Source organism: Otolemur garnettii, unplaced genomic scaffold, assembly GCF_000181295.1.
Source record: "Otolemur garnettii isolate 467f Iridium unplaced genomic scaffold, OtoGar3 scaffold00014, whole genome shotgun sequence".
NCBI classification, from domain to species: domain Eukaryota; kingdom Metazoa; phylum Chordata; class Mammalia; order Primates; family Galagidae; genus Otolemur; species Otolemur garnettii.
Genome location: NW_003852409.1, coordinates 18,426,109 through 18,442,458, shown reverse-complemented (window position 1 = coordinate 18,442,458; position 16,350 = coordinate 18,426,109). Strand labels below are relative to the sequence as shown.

The following is a 16,350-nucleotide window of genomic DNA, read 5'->3' as shown; positions in this document are numbered from 1 at the left end:
TATTTGCGAATGAATCTTTGCAGATGTAAGTAAATTGAGGATGTTGAGATGATGAAGAGATTATCCTAGATTATCCATGTTGGTTCTAAATCCAGTAAGAAGGGTTTTCATAAGAGACACACAGAGAAGAGGAGAGAGAAAGGTGACCACAGAGGCAGTGATGAGAATATTATTGCCAGAAGCCAAGTAACACCTGGAGCCACCAACCTGAAAGAAACAGGAAACAAAATATTTTCTATAGCCTCTGAAGGGAGTGTGGTCCTGCCAACCTGCTTCTAGCCTCTAGAATCAAGAGATAATACATATCTGCTGTTTTAAAAGCCACCAGATTTGTGGCAATTGATTATGGCAGGGATAGGAAACTAATTTAGCAACTGAAAACCAGAATATAGTAAGTGTTCAAAATAATATAAGGAACCTGCTATTTTCATGAGCCAGAAAGTTCATTATAAAAGCTCACTGGTGTCTTTATTCCTGTCTTTTGATTTTTCTTCAGCCAAGCAGGTGTTTTCTCTATGAGCTCTGTTCCGGGTCCCATGATGAGCCCTGATATTCCCGAAGCAAGGAGTCAACAGCAAGAATAATACAGAAACCTGGTATTTTAGAAAAGCTATTCTAAGAATGGCCAGGCAGAAGAGAGGAGACAGCAAAACTAGCATCAACATGACTCCCTTTATTCAGCTCTAACATTAGGCAACAAGGGGGTGTTTTGAGCCCTGGCTGGCCACCTCCTTGCCACTAACTCAGTGTACAAAGCTCCTCCTTTCTGACCCTCCATTTTCTCAAAAATGTAATATTGAATCCATACAATTTTGATGGTAAAAAATAAATTGGCAACAAGTTGTTGTCTACTCTGTCTTGTTAAGTCCACTCTACCATCGCTATTAACTTCAAACATAAATATAAAAAATAATTTACCCAGTTACATAGACATTAGTCTTAGTATGCATTCTACCACCCTACCCACCTTGCATAATAGCATTGCATCTATTACTTTGACATTCAAGGCCCCGCATTATCTCCTAATTCATTTCTTACTACTCCAGCTCCTTCCACATTATGCGCCAGCCTCAGTGGAGGGTTCCTCACATGATACTGTGTTTCCACACATGGGTGGAACCTCTACCTCAGTGGTTCTCAACCTTCCCAATGCTGTGACCCTTTAATACAGTTCCTCATGTTCCAACCATAAAATTATTTTTGTTGCTGCTTCATAACTGTAATTTTGCTACTGTTATGAATCATAATGTAAATACCTGATATACAGGATGGTCTTAGGCAACCCCTGTGAAAGGGTTATTTGACCCCCAAAGGGGCCATGACCCACAGGTTGAGAATCACTGCTCTAGAGACACCTCAAAACAAAACATCAAGTAGCATCAGAGATCCCACTGCTGGGATCTACTTTTGCCCAGATTCCCTGAACATCTCAAGCAACCCCATGTAATCTTACCTTCCAAGAAACAAAAGAAATGCTTATGGGAAATGTAGGATCTCAAATACAAATTAGTGAATAAGTGAATTCTGTAGGTTGGTTTTCCATGTCATAGTTCAAATCTGCTCATACATTCTTTGCATCATACATTCTTAGAGCAACATGAAAATTATGGGACACTTTTCTATTTTGCCAATAAGAAAAACCAAAGTCCAAAGAGGAAAAGACGCCCAGTCACACACCATGAGTCAGTGGAAGAGGAAGCACTATACCCCAAAATATCCTGAGTCATGTACCCTGAAGACTTTTTAAACGGTATGACCTTTTGATGCCTGGTGGAGGGGCATTTCAGTGCAATGAAGTGACTATAAAGGGGCTAAGGGGTGGTTATAATGTTATAAAACCAGCCTGGCCACTAGAAATTCTTACGTCCTTTGGGGATAAAGGTAAAGGATAGTGAAATATGAATTACTACTTAGCTGGGTTCCACTAGTACAATTATTCTCAAAGGCAGAGATGGGAGGGCATATCTCCTACAGGACATTTGGCAATGTCTGGGCACACTTTAGCTTGTCACAAGGAGGAGGTAGTTTCTATTGGCATCTAGTGGGTAGAAACCAGGAATGTTGCAAACATCCTACAATGTAGAAGACAGTCCCCCACAACAAAGAATTTTCCGGTCCTAAATGTCATCAGTTTAGAGGTTAAGAACACTACTATAGGATTTCTCTTTTACCAAGACAGTTTCTATTGGGATCAATATCCTGAGACCCTTTCTTGGCTAGAAATTAAGAGACACTCGAGGGTTTGGAGTATAGACTCCTAATATACAAAGAGTCTCATTGTAGTTATCTCTAGAGATATTAAAGAAACTGGTATTAATAGTGATAATATATGATAGTATTGTGTTTTTAAATCTGAACACTAGTTTTCCTTTTTTTTTCTTCCCTCTATTCACTTCTGGTAATATATCTTTCTGTCCCATATCAAATGGAAAGGGTTGTAACCAAGGCCTAGACAATTTTAGTATTTCATTTCCACAAATTCAATAATCAATTCAAGGTTAGAAAGGAGATTAAATCAGGGTCAGTGAGAATTCTTCCCTAAAGTGGGTATACATGAGATTATTGGGATTTTTTTTTCTTTTCTTTGTCTTGGGATATTGAGACAATATGAAGATGGGTTCCTGGTGCCATCTTCCTTGTAACAAGGAAAAGGCTTCTGTGAAGGAGAAGTAAATGCAGCCTCAGAGATGACAGTCAGGTATATACTATGTGTTCTGGTGACAATGATTCCCCATTTGGGTTCCAAAGTCCTGGGTCTTAAAGTTCTTCCTTCAAGTCTGTAAGCTACCCTAGAATCCAGTTGCAAGAGCCAATAAATCCTCCTTCTTTTGGCATAAACTGATTCGAGTTGGATTTTTGTCACTTGTAGTGGAAAGAGTTCCAACTAATAAACTCCCATTTATAGAGCATTTGAGAGTTAGCTAAGTGTTTTCACATTTGTAATCTTATTTGAGCCTCACCAAAATCTCATGCTGCATCTATCTAGAGAAGCAGCATGGACTCCTTGACATGAGTGAAAACTGAAACCCAAAGTGGCTGAGGTTACATTACCATCCCAACATCACCCCGGTAATGTGGAAACCTATACAACTTCTCTCTAAGGGGAAAAAATACACATTCTTATAAAGTGAGACTAGCACAGTAAGAAGTACTACAATAAAAATAATAGAATAATAGTTATCACATACGGAGTGCTTATAATACACAAGCTCTGCTCCAGAGCGTTACATACATTAACTCATAAATCCTCACAACAAAATTATGACTACAGGTAAAATTATTTTTTCCCTTTTACAGGTGAGGAAACAGGTATTTAAATAAATGGCCCCAAATCCTCTAGATCAGCGGTTCTCAACCTGTGGATTGAGACCGTCAGGAACTGTATTAAAGGGCTGTGGCAATAGGAAGGTTGAGAACCGCTGCTCTAGATAATTAACAACAGAACAGGATTTAAAATCGAAGTCCAGATACTCAACCACTGAACCATACTGAGGATCAGAGCATCTGTATAATTTGACCCAAATCCTCCCACTTGTAGCTAGGAATTGGCACAGTCATGACACTAATTCTGGTCTAACAAACTTAACAGTCTTTATTCTGAAGTGGCACCCAGTACTCCCTCGCATTCTAGATAATGGTCCCCAATGCCAAGATGTAAACCCAGGCCTTCTTACTCTAAGCCTAGTGCTAATTCTTCTTACATACTCATGTAATACGTACTTATAAAGAACTCTTACTATACACCAAGCACTTACGAAAGCTGTTTGAAATGAAGAGTGGGGATGATGCCCAATGAGACTTATTTAATTACAAATCTATTCTTATCTTTGAGGAAGATGAGAATCGTGTTGAAACACAGCTTTGGGGATTTAGGAACTCGGGAAGGAGAACCATCTGTATTTTATTAAGGAAGGACAAGAAAGTTTCCTTCAACAACCTCAGAAGCCAAGTTAAAAATATGCTGGTTCACAGTTCATAGCAAAAGTTGTATCTGTGATACCGAAATCCCTTTTGTTCCAAGAACACATGTGGAAAGGATGATGAGGACTTGTTTATTTCATGGCTTACTAGTAGAAATAGGCTGAAGAGTTGTGATCTTGTCCCCTTTATGTCCTGCCACTGAAAGAAAAATAAAAAAGGAAGCTTTGAGTCCAAGGTCCAAGGAAGCTTTGAGTCCAAAACAGATGGCTTTTACAGAGACGAGAAAACCATTTATCATAATTTTGTCAGAGAAGGACAAAATATTTAAGGATGAAATTTGTTTTACAATCTTCGGAAATACAATATGGGATAAATAAACATAAGAAAACAATTGCTTTAAAAGCTTTTAAAAACTTCAAAATCCTCTCTGCATCACCTTTATTTCTCCCAGTCTGTTGACATGTGTTCTCAGGAAGGATGATGTCTCCACCTTTGAGACTTTCACACTGTAACCTGTCTCCTTGACACCAAGACTGAACAGAAAGAACATTACACACAAACACATATAAAGCCCAAGGGCTGGTCTTACAAGGTGAGAGAATTTCTGAAGCTTAAGATGACAAACAGAAGCAACCTTGGCTCAGAAAGGAGACTTTTTCAATTTCAGGGACAGAAGATTGCTTATTTGTTTCTTCACAACCAATGTAAAGAAGGTGCTAACAAAAGGAGTTTGATATAAACAACAACTTGAGCTTCTTGGGAAAATAAATCATTCCCTGAAAACCAGATATTATTTTGTCCCTCTAAAATGAGATGACTGCATTGAGTCATTTCATTCACTCAAGGTCAAACAGTGAACAACTGGGACAGCTGGAGGAGATGAGTTCTCCACTCTCAGGTCCACTAGTTCTAAAGCTTAATGTGTTGGTTTTCTGCAAAATGGCATCTCTTCCAGCAGTTCTTATGGCCAGGCTCTCGGGATGTCTCACTTCCCTGTTCCAATCAATCACAACTCTCACGGACCCCGCTCTATGCTCTCAAAACACTCTCCAGTGCTCCACTTTTTCTGCTGCCTCATCCTCCACAGTCACAGGCCATGTCCTTCCTGAACTGTGACGTGTAGCAGACCATATAGCTTACGGGAAGGAGAACGGAGAGTTAAGCTCGGAATACTCTGTAATTACAAGAAACACCGGTAATATCTCGATAATATAACACCTTGTTGATAGGGCATGAGGAAGGGACTCAGCTCTCCTATCACAAGATCTCCCAAGACTAGGGCATCAGTGATTGGCAGTCTCTACACCTGTGGTGCTAATGGCCACCGGATCATGTCTATAAGAAGCTGCAGTGGGGGGCGTGCTCATTCTTTCACAGACCCCTCACTGACTCTTTAGCTTCTGCCCACAGGGTGTCTGCCCCGTGTCTCTCTAAGAAGACTGCTAAGATTCAATCTCTTACTAAAACTGTTTCCCTCCTTCAAAGACTGTTTCCCTCTCCCTTCTAATAAGGCGAATATCCCTCAGGTACCTAAGGGTAATTGTTCCCAAGCAACATAGCACAGCGGTCCGTGTCCGGACAATAGATAAGGTGGGCAGACCTGGCCAGTCCCGGCCCGACAAGTGGCCATGAGGATGGGATAGTAGAAGCCACTGCAGTGATGTTTCTCATATCTGTGTGCTTTCTCGGGGTGTTCTTCCACTAAGCTGCCCTGCCTCCTGCTCTGGCTCCACCTGGTTACCTCCACTTCCTCTGTTAAGACTCAGCTTGCTCATCTTTTTCTTTTTTTTTTGTAGACAGTCTCACTTTATCGCCCTCGGTAGAGTGCCTTGGGGTCACACAGCTCACAGCAACCGCCAACTCCTGGTCTTAGGCGATTCTCTGACCTTAGCCTCCCGGGTAGCTGGGACTACAGGCGCTCACCACAACACCTGGCCATTTTTTGTTGCAGTTTGGCCGGGGCCAAGTTTGAACCCATGACCTTAGGCGCTCTGCCCACTGAGCCACAGGAGCAGCCCAGTTCATCTTTTTCTATTGTATGTGTATTCCATAAAGCTATCCCTAAAGTCCTACAAGCCCCTAAGCTTTCCTGTAGGCCCCAACACATGGCACCGGAGATGTAGCCAGGGGATTTATCCACCTGGGAAATTCAACATTTGCCTGTGTTTCTCTTTACTTTTACCATGTTGATGCCCCCGTCTCTATGCATCTGTCTCTTCAACAAGGATGATAGCAGATGCAGCCATGACCCTTTTCTGGAAGAAATGCCCCAAGCAGAATAAACCCAGGGAGAGATTTCCTGTGACCTCCACCCCGTGGCATCGCCATTGGCCTATTGGAAAATGTTTTCTGTGTTTGACACAAACAGTGAGAAGTCACATCGTATGTGAATGGAAAAATGGAAAATAAAATGACAGGAGCTCCTCATCCGCTAGCACTTACCGTTAGTATGTTTTTCCTAAAGTCATTTAGAGAGAAGAAAAGCGAATTGAAAAGGTGAATCTCCCTGGACCTTGCATTTTTCTGAATCTCTTTTCCTGTTAGTTCCTTAAGTAAGAGCTTTTATATATAAAATGTCAAGTTCATTTTACAAGGTTTCTTTTTCTTTCTCTTTTTTTAACTCCTTCTGGTTTTCACTTTCTATTGCCTAAGAAATAAAATGGAAACTCTTCAGCCAGGCATTTAAAGATCTACATAGTCTGACTCGGGCTGACCTTCCTAGTTCTAAAATAACACCATTCTCTCCCTAGGAACGCTCCCCTATTGCCCCAGTCTGCTGTTTTGTTCCCTAGCTTCTCTTCATTTCCCCTCCTACATGTATAAAATTAGTAGAAGTGTACAGCAGAAAACGGGAGCAGAGAAGCAGATCCTTAATCAGGACTCATGACAATATCATTCCCAACTTTCTATAGGAATAGGGAAAGAATTCTCCTCCAAAGTGTATTGCTCAGATTTTTCTCCTATATCTGTTCTTATTGTGAAATCTATTATGCAGCTTAGGCCAGCTTTATATAATGCATTTTCCTCCTTTCCATATATGTGTATGAGAACAATACACCTATAACACTCACTAAGGATTTACTTTGTCCTATTATGTGCCAGCTGCAGCACACAGTTCATGTCATTTCATTTTTCTAGCAGTCTTTGGAGGGTGACATCAGTCCCCTTACTAACCTAGAGAAAACCAAGGCTCAGAAGAATTAAGTAGCTAAAGTTCTTTTTTTTTTTTTTTTGCAGTTTTTGGCCGGGGCTGGGTTTGAACCCACCAGCTCCGACATATGGGGCTAGCACCCTACTCCTTTGAGCCACACGTGACACCCCTAGGTAGCTAAAGTTTTCAAGTTAAATGATAATCAGGATTTGGATAGTATTACTTGAATTCAAAAGCCTGTTTCCTCTCTCTGTTATTGGGTTAATGCGGTTATAAAAAACTTAAAAAAAAAAACTTTAAAAATCTAAAGCTTCATGAAGTCACAAAATGTCACTTTTATTACAAAATGTTCTTTATGCAGTAAGATCTCAGAAAGAAAGCAAAATAGTTATAAAGAAATCTGGAAACATCCATTGAGTCTTAAAGGATGAGCAAAAGCAATGGAAAATGAAGAAGAAAGGAATTGAGAATGGGGACGGGATGTGTTAAGACACCATGTTTCTTCCCAAGGAAGGGACACTGCACAAGGAGCAATGACACGGGAGCAGCAGGGTGTGGCTGCACATAGCAGAGGGTTTGGCAGGGCAGCCTGAGGAGCAGCAGTCCTTATGGCGAAAGGCTGTTTCCAAGTATCTGATCCATGGGGGCATCTGGCCCAGAAGATGTTCTTGGAACCAAGGACTGGAGAAAAAGGCAGAAATAAGCAAAAGCTAAAATAAATCTTGGGCTTCATGTGTCGGGGCTCACAGGAATGCTTTGACTTCAGAGCCACTTTTTACATTGGCACCAGGATTTTTCCACAGAGATCCTATCCCAAGCTGAAATTTCTTACTCTAGAGTTATTGGGAATCATGTCGCAAACAGGTTACAAAACAAGGAGATTATATTATACCAGAGTACCTTGGAGGCCAAGTCCATTTAGTCTTTTTATTTTTATTTTTATTTTATACTAGATGAGCACATGTCAGCTATTTACCCAAATGTCTCTCAACCTCAGGGGTCCCCACTCCCACCTCTACTTTGTGACGCTGGAGCTGAGATTCTGAGAACTGCACTTCCCAATCCCCCTGACGACCCACTTCCCAGTAGATTCTAGCAACAGCAGCGATCAATAGGAGACTAGCAGGTGACAAGGTGAGGAGGACTCTCTTCCTATTCCCAGATCCTGTTATTATCAATACCCTCCAGAAAAAAGGCCAGCTCTGGGCCCGGCTTCCTTCCACACTCCCAGCAGCTGCTACTAGAGGCTGTCTCATTAGGGACCAGCACAAGATCCCTCACCAGGTCTGAGGTCAAGTGTTCAGTTCACAGCTCAGGGTTCTGAGCACTGGAGAGAGCGTCCTTCCACTGAGGTCTGAGTTCCAGCCTTGGAGCATTGGCAAAGATGTCTAATCCCAGTGCACAGGATGCCTCCACCCAGGGACTGAAGCACTGGTTGAAAGACACCCGTCCTCCAGACCTAAGAGAATAAGCCATGCAAGGCTCCTCCTCAACATCTACGTTCACCTGACACCAACTTTCTCTCTTTGTTCTCCCTGCCTGGGGGAAATAACTTCTTCTGATAGTTATTAATATCTAGGTTAACTCAGCAGCCCATTTGCTGTGTCAGCTTCTGAATACGTGTGTAGTCAATTCCCTGTATGAAATCCCCTCCATCTGAAATTCTAGATGTGCTTCCCATTTTCATGACTTGAACCTGATAGACACAGAGGGCATCTGTATTTTAAAAATACCTTTCAGCAACCATTCCATAGAAAAAAAAATTAACTTCAAAAGAAGAAAACTGTGGCTTGGCGCCTATAGCTTAACCAGCTAAGGTGCCAGCCACATATACCTAAGGTGGAGGGTTCGAATCCCCAGCCTGGACCCGCCAAACAACAATGACGGCTGCAACCAAAAAATAGCCGGGCACTGTGGTGGGCGCCTGTGGTCCCAGCTTCTTGGGAGGCGGAGGCAGGAGACTTGCTTGAGCCCAGGAGTAGGAGGTTGCTGTGAGCTGTAATGCCAGGGCACTCTATCCGGGGGACAGCTTGAGGCTCTGTCTCAAAAAAAAAAAAAAAAAAAAGAAGAAAACTGTCTTACCAAGTTGTCGTTTCTGTTATTAACAGGAGGTAATATATTAACCCAGTTCTAATTCTTCATTTTCTCTTAAACAAACTTGATATGGGGCCATAGCAACATACCAGATAAAATTGTCTTGGGCTGTAGGGACACAATGTTGAATGAGACATGATCTCTGCTCTCTAGGGAAACTATAATTATAGGAGAAGTGGTCAGAATGCAATATGGAATGACTCTCATAAACCAACTAGAGGCCAAAGAAAGAAGAACAAAGAAGAAAGCCTGCAGATTTTACAGAGAAAGTTCTGTTTTCTCTAACTCTTGAAGAATGTCTGTCTTTTCTTGAGTTACTTTTCTTTCTTTCCCTTCCTGCCTCCCTCCCTTCCTTCCTTTTTCTTTCTTTCTCTTTCTTTGTTTTCCTTTCTCTCTTTTTTTCTTTATTTTTCTTTCTCTTTATTTTTATTTCAGAATATTATAGGGGTATACATGATTTGGTTATATAGTTTACTTTTGTACATTTTAAGTCAAATCTATAGGTGTGCCCTTCACCCCGAATGTGTGCATTGTACTTGTTGGGTGTGAATTTACCCACCCCCTTCCACCTACTCAATTTCCAATGAATTTTACTTCCATATATGTGCATAGGTGTTAATCAGCTCATTCTAATTTAGTATTGAGTTCCTATAGTGTTTGTTTTTCCAGTCTTGTGATACTTCACATAGAAGAATGGTCTCCAGTTCTATCCAGGTTGTTATAAAATATGCTGGACCACCATTTTTTTCTGGCTGGGTAGAACTCCATGGTATACATACACCACATTTTGTTAATCCACTCATGTGTTGATGGACAGTTGGTTGTTTCCACATCTTACAATTGTGAGTTGTGCTGCTATAAAGACTCTTTGGATAAATATTTAGCACTGGGATTGCTGGATCAAATGATAAGTCTGCTTTTAGTTCTTGAGGTACCTCCATAATACTTTCCATAAAGGTTGTATTAGTTTGCAGTTCCACCAACAAGTCTCCCTTTCTCTCTGCATCCATGCCAGCACCTGTTGATCTGAAACTTTTTGATAAGAGCCATTCTCACTGGAGTTAGGTGATATCTCATTGTGATCTTGATTTGCATTTCCCTGATGACTAGAGATGTTGAGTAATTTTTCATGTGTTTTTTGATAATTAGTCTATATTATTTTGAAAAGCTTCTATTCATGTCTTTGCCCACTTTTTAATGGATTCTTTTTTTCTTGCCATTTTGCTTGAATTCTTTGTAGATGTGTTTTCTGGAGGCAGAGAATACTTGGCTTGTATTCTTTTATCCATTCAGCCAGCCTATGTCTCTCCAGTGGGGAGTTCAAGCCATTCTTATTTATTGACAATATTGATATGTGTGGTAGGTTTCTGTTCATCCTATTGGATAGACCCTTATTACTTTCCTTTACCTCTTGAGACCTTGTGGTATCTGGGTGCTGAACTTTAGCTTTTAGATGGCTTTATGCTGATGGGTATCTATTATGCTGATCTTTATATAATGCATATCTGAATATTCCTATAGTGCAAGTCTGATCCTCACAAATTTCCCCAGCAATTGCTTGTTTGAGAAAGTCTTCATTTCTCCCTCACATAAGAAACTTAGTTTTTCAGGATACATGATTCTTCTCTTTTAGAAGGCTAAGGATGTGTCTCCAATTCCCTTCAGTTTGTAGGCTTCAGTTGAGAAGTCTGCAGCTCATGTGATTGGTTTTCTTTTGTAAGTTACCTGTGGTTTTCACCTTATAGCTGCTCCTGGGAGTACAGCTTTAATGTTTACTTTGGCTAGTCTTATGATTATGCATTGTGGTGAATGCCTCTTTACAATGAATGCATTCTTTACAATGAATCCCAAGAGTCCTACACGCTTCTTATAACTGAATATCTAGATTTCTAGCAAGGCCAGGGAAATTTTACTCAATATTTCCCTCAAATAAATTATCTAACTCTTGTGTATTTTCTTCTTTACCTTTTGGGATGCCTATAATTCTTATGTTTGGGCTCTTACATAGTCCCACATTTCTTGTAGGCTTTGTTCATTTCTCCTGTTTCTTTTTCTTTCTCTTCAACTGACTTATTTAGCAGAAAGGTATTATATTCAAGCTCCAAAATTCTTTCTTCTGCCTGATCAAGGTTATTCTTAAGGCTTTCCAGTGTGCTTTGTAGTATGTATATTCCAAAGTGCTTTGTAGTGTATGTGTATAATACACACACACATATGTATATATGTGTATATAAATGTATATCACACACACACATATATATGGTGTATACATGTATATACATGTGTGTATTACACACACATATATAATTCCATTCATATGACATTTAAAAATAGGAAAAACAAATGTATGGTGACAGAGATCAGAATAATAGATACTGTTGGAGTAGGTCTTATTGGGAGGAGGCACAGGAAATCTTTTGTCTATCTGGGTGATAGTTCCAAAGATATATGCATAAGTAAAAAGTTTTTGAGTTTTAGATGTGTGTACTTCATGATATAAATTATATTTTAAGTTAAAAAAATACTTTTAAAAAATCTTAGAAATAAAATTCAAAGGCAAGCAATCAATTTACAGTGAAAAAGCATTAACCACACAAAGAAATAAGGTACCATGGACAAGAACTAGCAGAAATGATATCAGAAAGATTCATGTTAGGTATTTAGCAGAAACCCCAGTAATAGAATTATCAGAGTTTATATAATGACACACCCCATAAGTTTAAATAAGTAACAGAAATATTCATGCTTTGTGGTTTTTCGATTGAAATATTGGAAACCAACTTTGAATAACTTTAAACAAAAGTATATATGAAGAGCTTATGAGTAATGCTGAGTGTCAGGAGAGAAGTTTGAGAGACTTGGAAGAGATGGAAACCAGGCAGCTCTAGAGAGTGTTGGGGGCAGATACTACCTGACATCTGGGCTTCAAAGTGCTGTTAGAGTGTGTGAGTCCATCCATTGTATGTGTTCTCCAGGGGGAAAGCTCAGTCAGCCTAGCTGGGGTCAATACCCATTCTATGACTGCACCAAATGGGTGAGAGGAAGGATCTGACAGGGCATCCCTTCCCCGGTGAGGAAGACATAATTCCCCAGAGAAAAATCATGATGTTCTTGGAATAGATGATGCACTAAAAAAGAACGGTAAAGAGATAAAATAAAAGAGTGTTCACTGTAAAAAGGAGTGAGAATTTTCTAGTCAGAGAGGGAGCAATGGCTATTCCAGGTGGGGAAAGCAGCATCAATAAAGGTTTTATGGCAAGAGAGACAGAGTAAGGGAACATAATCCTGAGACCTCAAGGTGAAGGTGAGACTGCCCTTGTAAGAAGAGACCATAAGATGAGAGATCATGGACATAGCTCTAAGGAACCCCATGAAGTCTAGAAGATCCAAGGAACCAAGGCAGGATTGTCCAGTCCACCTACCTCTTGAAATTATTGCAAGGGTGCATTTTTATTTTTATTTTTATTTTGATGCTGGTGGGTACAGCTACAACATTATAACCTTAACAAGAAAATATTTGTTGGAATGGAGGAGACAGAACCTTATTGGGGTGGGCTAAGGAAAGAAAGGATGATTAGGAGGTAGGACGGGGAAAGAAGAAGCTCTGTTAGTATGTAAGCACCACATTCTTGGCCCAAATTCAAGGTTAGGTAAGGGGTCAGGAAAAGGCACGTTCGGTAGAAGCAATAAAGAGAGGATGTGTCATTGAAGAGAATGTGAACAATACACCCCTTGTAAGAAAAGGAACATTCAGTGTCTTTTCTATCTGTCAGGCATGGAGGCGGGCCAGCACCAATAGCAGAGCAAATGCTTTGGAAGGCAGCTCTGCTCACCTCTATATCACCCATGTACCTACATCAAAACTTTTCAAAGATCTTTTAAAAACAAAACATGAATCCCCGTAAACTCCCTAAAATTCAGACTCCTCTGAGGCAATGAGTTTGGTTGTTTTTTGTTTTGTTTTGTTCATTTCTGTGTCATAAACATTTAATATTGAATAGATATTCAAAGAAGCCTTTGGAATAAATTGATTAACTCATTGAATGATAAAGGTTATTTATAATGTATTGATAATTGTTTTTAAATTGCCAAACAATACACAGTATGAAGACATATGTATCGGAACAAATGTAAGATACTTTGATGACTATTCTATAACTTGCGTTTGCTTCTTAGGATACTGTGAATACCTTTCTCTGTCAGGTTAGTGTGCCTTTAAACCACAAGATTAAAGAGCCAGTGGGGTCTGTTGACTTAAGTTTACACTACATATAACTATATATCTGAACTACTCAATGGCTCAGTAAGTCAATGTTCAGAGAGGGGAAATGACTTTCCCAAGGTCACTCAGGGAGTTGATGGAAATACCAAGCCCTCCAGTAAGTTGTCCTGACTTTCCCCAGAGGCCTCTGACATCTGTCCCCATTAATTCTAGAAAAGAAAATTCTACTGCTTATTACCATCCAAGGGCTAGCCCTGCCTGGAATTATTTTTCATACTGAGTTGTTCAGAGGGTTATGAGGGGAAGACAGCTGCTGGTTCATCCAGAGATCAGTTTTTTTGCTTGTTTGTTTTTGTTTTTTTATTGCAGTTTTGGCTGGGGTCAGGATTGAACCTGCCATCTCCGGTATATGGGGGCAGCACCCTACTCCTTGAGCTATAGGTGCCACCCCAATGATCAGTTTTTACTTGTCTAAACAGGTGGGGCTTTCATTAGCCCACATAGTTCTGGCTGCTGTTTCTGCCCCTGAAATCCACCCCAGTGGTCTCTGAGTATGCTAGCAGACAGGGGTAGGTGAGTCAGCAGAGGTCAGCCAGAGTGTCAAGGAGCAAAGGGAAGAAACTAACCAAGCTGATTATTGCTGAGGCCGGAGGTGGTTATGTACAGAGATCAGATACAAGCCCTGACAGTTACCTGAACACCAGGGAGGAAAGAACCTGGCACCCGTACACTCAGGATTATATCCAAGACCCTTTCTTTAAAAAAAAAATAATAATAACCAGCCAGTCAGGAGTGCCCTTCCATTCTCTCCCCTTGTCTAACCATGTGCAGAATGTTGTTGCCAGAAAACACTGCTGGGGTCAGACACAGGGGCCCTCCGTGGAGGGGGCTGGGCCCTGGTCAGTGGTAACACCGGCTTTAAGCAGCCACGTCTCCTTAGGTACCTGGAACCACACTGTGGGAATCTCCCCTACTTATGAGAATAAACCTCACAAGGTTTATTGACTGTGACTGTGGCCCCCTTTCTGAGGGGGCAGGAAGGGAGCTATTAATTTGAGGATGAATGATACATGTAAAAGTATCAGGCAATTCTTGTATATTCCCCTCTATGTGGAGTCCAGCCATAGTACAGTAGAATGAACAGAAGCTGTAAGAGAGACGCTACTTCTGTTTTCTAGTTTGACCAATGTCTCTTTCAGAGCCTCAATTCCCAATAAAATGGAGTGGGTATTTAAGAAAAAAAATTATTTATGTAAAGCACCGATACTTAGTAGGCACTCAGTTGGTGGTTCTCCCTTCTAGCTAGTCCTCCCTTCTCACCCTAGACAGAATTAACATAGATATTAGCATAGTGACTACTTTGCAGCATGTTTTTAGCCATAATTTATTCTGAGCTTCTAAATGTATTCAAATGCCTATAACTGAGCTAAACTTCAGGAATGTGACAATGTGTAATTTAATGTTTTTACCCCTAAAAAGGAACATTGCCAAAGGGAAAAGTGACAAGTTGAGAGGTGACAAAGACATTAGCACCGTAACTGCTTAGACTGAGAAAGTAGAAACAGTTAAGTCCATACAAATGAGTATCACCCAACTCCTCCTCCAGGGGCAGGAAGGCTTCCTACAGGAAGTGATATTAAAATCCTAATATGGGTGGCATCTGTGGTTCAAAGGAGTAGGGTGCCAGCCCCATATACTGGAGGTGGCTGGTTCAAACCCAGCCCCAGCCAAAACCTGCAAAATAATAATAATAAATAAAATAAAATAAAATCCTAATATGTTCTCGGATTTAACTATTCTAATCACCAAAGATAAACTATTAAACAAGATAGAGTCTTTGATCTTATAGAGTCAACCTTCCAGCCAGCTGAGCAAATGAAAGGATTAATGAAATATCCAAAAATTATTCATACCATGAAGAAAAGAAAGCAGGATTTGGTGGAAAGAAGCTTCGGTGGTCAAAGAAGACCTCTCCAAGGACCTTCCGTTTCAGTTGAAAGCTGAGAGAGAAGGAGCCAGCCAGCAGCCGGACAAGGATGTGGACCCACAACATGCGAGTAGAGAAAGGTGCTGATGCAAAGTTCTCTCTTTTTTTTTTTCCTTTTTTTTTTTAATTAAATGATAGTTGTATACATTAATGCAAACATGGGGTACAGTTTAGTGTTTTGCAAGCCTGACATGTTCTGAGCATAAACAGAAGGCAACTGCGGCTGTCAGCTCCTGTGAGGGCCCGCAGGGAGGGTGAGGTGTTTGGATGCATTTGAAGTGTGTGACCAGTAGCCCTTGGAAGTTTTGCCAGGAGAGAGTTACAGTCAGGTTTGCACAGTGTGAGGGTGCTCAGCACACCCCCTGAGAAGGGCTCAGCCACAACTTGAACTTTATTTTTATTTTTTAATTATTTTTTATTTATTTCAAACTGTTATGAGGATACAAATTTTTAGATTACATTGTTCTCACTTCAAGGGTAAAGTTGTAGTTGTAAAAGAGACCCTCACTGGGGGCGTGTTATACATGCTCACATTGTGCACAATAGGTGAGACCCCACCTCATGCTCTCCCTTCTTTTGCCAATCATCCTCCCCCTCCTCCCTCCTGCCTCCCTCTACACTAGCGGTTTTCAATCTGTGGGTCGCGGCATTAGGAAGGTTGAGAACCACTGCTCTAGACTATATTTGTGTTTTATTGTTCATGTGAGCATGTAATTATTTATATATTGGTTTCATATTAGTATAGAGTACATTGGATATTTGTGTTTCCAGTCTTGTGATACTTTACTAAGAAGAAGTAAAGCTTCAGCTCCATCCAGGTAAATGTAAAAGATGTGACGTCTCCATCTTTTTTAATGGCTGAACAATGTCCATGATATACATATACCACAGTTTGTTGATCCATTCATGGGTTGATGATCACTTGGGTTGAATTTTACTTTAGAAATGAAAACAATCACCATTCAATAAAAAAAA

The 16,350-nt window shown here is 40.5% G+C and overlaps 1 long non-coding RNA gene across 1 annotated transcript in view; it reads left to right on the top strand.

The window, feature by feature from the left end:
* Positions 1–1,676: 1,676 nt before the first annotated feature.
* LOC105886555 overlaps positions 1,677–16,350 on the top strand; it is an 18,891-nt gene continuing 4,217 nt past the window's right edge. The window contains exons 1-2 of the long non-coding RNA XR_001161063.1: positions 1,677–1,686; positions 13,699–13,704. This is a non-coding gene — a long non-coding RNA (uncharacterized LOC105886555). The remainder of the gene's footprint in view (positions 1,687–13,698; positions 13,705–16,350) is intronic.